Source organism: Juglans regia, chromosome 13, assembly GCF_001411555.2.
Source record: "Juglans regia cultivar Chandler chromosome 13, Walnut 2.0, whole genome shotgun sequence".
Classification (NCBI taxonomy): domain Eukaryota; kingdom Viridiplantae; phylum Streptophyta; class Magnoliopsida; order Fagales; family Juglandaceae; genus Juglans; species Juglans regia.
Window position 1 is genome coordinate 24,553,633 of NC_049913.1, and position 3,648 is coordinate 24,557,280.

Genomic DNA, 3,648 nt, shown 5'->3' on the forward strand with positions numbered 1-3,648 from the left:
TTTATCCCATTTCACCCGTGGGAAGCAACCAAGAAAGACAAAAGAAAAGTCTTCATCTTCTCCTCTCAATCTTATGTGATAAGTCTTGACCAAGTCAACTAAAGCCCTTTTATTTCTTTCACCCGTAGGATTCCCAAGACAAGCAAATAAGCTTTGCATCCATAGGCTTCTAAAGCAAGCCATCAAGCCATTTGACCCACAAGCTTCCTAAGGAAGCTATTGCACCCATCGTCCAAGACAAGTCAACAAAAGAGAAAAGAAAAACTAAAAACTAATCCTAAGGCATTCTATCCTCCTACCCGTCGACCCTTACCCAAGAAAAAGAAATAAAATTTCATCTTCCTTTCCAAGAGCTAACCGATGCACACATTCTTCTTTTCTTCTTCTCTTTCTTTTCATCTTCAAGTAAACAAGCTCCTTTATCTTCCTCAGGCTTGTGACTCCATAGCAATGGAAGAAGAAAAATATTTTCTTCAAAGCTTGATCTTATCTTCCAAAGGATGAAATATTGAAGGTAATAAACTCTTTGTTCACTTCCTAGCATGATTTTCATATGGATTTCGAATTTCACCATTTCCTTACCCATTGACGTTTCGGTTTTGGGGTTAAAACAATGCTATCACTTTGTTCTTCATCTACAAGGGTTTATCACCAATTGGTCCTCCACTTGTGTTTTGAAAGAAGCTAAGAGCTCAAGGTAAAAATCCTAATTTGATTTATTTGATGTTAGTGTGATTTTGGAAGCCCATTAAGTTGTTTAGCTTGTGTTTTGGTGTAGTCAAATTCCTATATGGCAAATAAATATATATGTCCTATTTTTGGCCCAAACCGAATAGTGTTATAGTTTTTTTGTTATGTATTTTCCTATATTTCGAAACTACTATGTTGTTATTAAACTTGGTTTAATCATAGGTGGTGATTATAGTGATTTTAAATTATATATGTTGGTATCATGTGCCTTGTGTTGAGATTTGGTTGGTAATCTATTTTTAGGATGCAAGAGGTTTGGTTTAAAGGTTTTGCTTGGTTCTATAATTGTACATCTTGCTTTTAAAATGTATTAAGTGAGTAAATCATAAGTTTGAGTGTTTAAAGGTTTTAAAGTTTCTTAATGGGTAACTTTGCTATACTTTATGCTATTTTAATTTTTAATGGTAGGTTTTATCTAAACTATTTAATATATTGCTTATGTGAATAGGTTATAGCTTAGTTTAGATATAAGAGATTAATAGTGCTTGATGTATTATGATATGCAAAGTTGTCCAAGTATCCCTAAGCCCATGTCATGCCATGTCTTGATGTAAAAGTAGCCCACTTATGTTGTCCCTCGTTGGTTAAATTCTACATAACCCGAGAGTCCAAAATGTTGATAAGCTAACCTTTTTATGATGAGGGACTACAAAGTTGATTTAAAGGGCACGTTTCCTAAACTTGTTATCCTACTTGAGATGCCTAAATCTATTTTAAAGCCAATTGTTGAGAATTTTCAGATTTTATCTCCTAATGTCCACAACTCAAAGTGAGCTTGAACCAAAGAAACCTTACTTGAAGCCTATGAATTCTTAACTACTTTTCATATAAGCTTTTTAAATAGCCTTTCTATGGACAACTAGCATGTCTTAATATATATGTTATTTTTCTTATAAGTTGAGGTGAAGAGTAGTCATTTGGGTTAATGCTAAGCAAAGAAGGGACATTAGATTATAATATCGTGACTTTTTTTTTTTTTTTTGAGGTCTAAAGAATACTGTATGAGTATTAACACGCTTATGTTATTTATTAGAATATGAATATTGACGATGGAAGTATCGAGAAGCATAGAGGTAAGTAGCTATGATCATACTTCTTACACCAAGTTCTCTTTATGAAAGAATGTCTCTCTCTATCTTACTGCAAATGTTCTTCTAAAGAAAAGAGTAAATGAATATAGTATGTACAAACCCTTCCTTGATAGCCCCTGTTAAGCATCCTATCGATTATAATTGTGTGTATGTGTATAAGGTAATGCATGCACGTAGAATCTAAGTCATGAGATTTCCATTCATGCTCTCTCAATAAACTTATTGATTATTACTATATGTAGTATAGCATGAAAATGTATCTTTTTCATGAAAATGCATGTGCATCGAAGAAAGAAAATGCATGTGCATCGAAGAAAGAAAGATGATGAAAATATTTTGATTGCAAAGGAAAGGTAATGAATGTCTCATGCCTTATACTTCAAGTGATTCTTTAAACGAGTTTTAAAATGCCCCTATGAATTGATGCTTTCAAGGACGCGAATAAAGTATTTTAAAATGTTCTTATGAACTGATATTTTAAATGATGCGAAGAAAACATTTTAAGATGTCCCTATGAATTGACGTTAAATTGTCTCTATGAACTGACGCTTTATGGATGCCATGAAAAATAATGTTTCTTCATGAATGCACTGTTAAATGAAAAGATTATGTTAAGTTCATGCTTTTAAATGACATTTTCCACGAATGAACTGTTAAATGAATTGGACTGAAAGGACTGACATGAATGAATGAAAGAAATGACTAAATGAATGAATGAATGCTTTGATGTATGAAACTATGTAACGGCCATATGAATGAAAATGGTACCAAAGGAATGGGCAGATTGCAATGCCGGGTAAATAGTACTGGTAGTGCACCCAGTGCTGCCCCCTGACTAAAAAGGGATTCCTAACCTGTGGCCACGGGCAGAATCCAAGTTCAAAGGAAGACCGCTAACCCCATTACACGGGACGTAATAGTGTGTACCGACCAAAGAAATTAAAACGTAAAGTAAAGTTATTTCTAAGAAATGTTTATGAATGGAAGCAAAGAAATGTTTATGCATGAAAGTACGACTTATCCCTTAAGCTATTATGCATGAAAGCATTGTCAAGAATTAGCTAAATGTTTATGTATGCATGTTTTCAAATGAAAAGAATAGATGCCTACTATGTTCACTACATGGTGTACTGCTTACTAAGTATTCGACTCATTTTGTTTTAAATGTTTTAAACGTCCAGGTAATGACAAAAAGGCTGGGGAGCAAGGCATTACTGCAGAGGAAGAGGCAGACGCTTAGGACCTTCCCTAACTAGAACAGTTACGTTATGAATGATGGGCCATGTTTATGTATAGACGTTTTATGTGGGGATGGACTCTAAGAGTCTCTTATGGATGAATGTTCAAATAGAATATCTATCAGGTGTTCTCTTTATTAGATCAAAGATTTAGAGTGCACGTGTGTCATGTCCATGCCGATCACATGTTATTTGAAAAGAAAAGTGATGAAAAGGAAAGAAAGAAAAGAACAGGCACGAACGTTGCGATCCAACCCTTCCCGGGGTGGGGTATTGACAATATGGTCTGGTGGTTTAAATGTAATTGGTGGGATGCCTCAAATCCTAGGTTGGGAGTGCGTAATGATGAATATTTTGTGAGTGTCAATACATCTCGCACATGGTATGAAGAGGAACATTTTATTCTCTCTTACCAAGCAAATCAGGTTTTTTATTCAGATGAACCGGAGTACGGAAACCCATGGCGAGTAGTACAAAAGTTTGCACCAAGAAATGTATATACTTACATTCCAGAGGTAAACGGACAACATGAAGAATTTGATGGTCCAACAAATAAAGAAGCATATCAA

General features: G+C 34.6%; 1 long non-coding RNA gene across 2 annotated transcripts; it reads left to right on the forward strand.

The window, feature by feature from the left end:
* Positions 1-223: 223 nt before the first annotated feature.
* On the forward strand, positions 224-3,239 carry LOC108985316. 2 transcript variants are annotated; one of them, XR_001995169.2, is made up of 4 exons: positions 224-514; positions 643-697; positions 1,784-1,823; positions 3,023-3,239. It is a non-coding gene; the product is annotated as an uncharacterized LOC108985316 (long non-coding RNA). The 2 variants fall into 2 exon arrangements; XR_004797942.1 differs by having other exon boundaries at positions 226-697.
* The last annotated feature ends 409 nt before the right edge of the window (positions 3,240-3,648 follow it).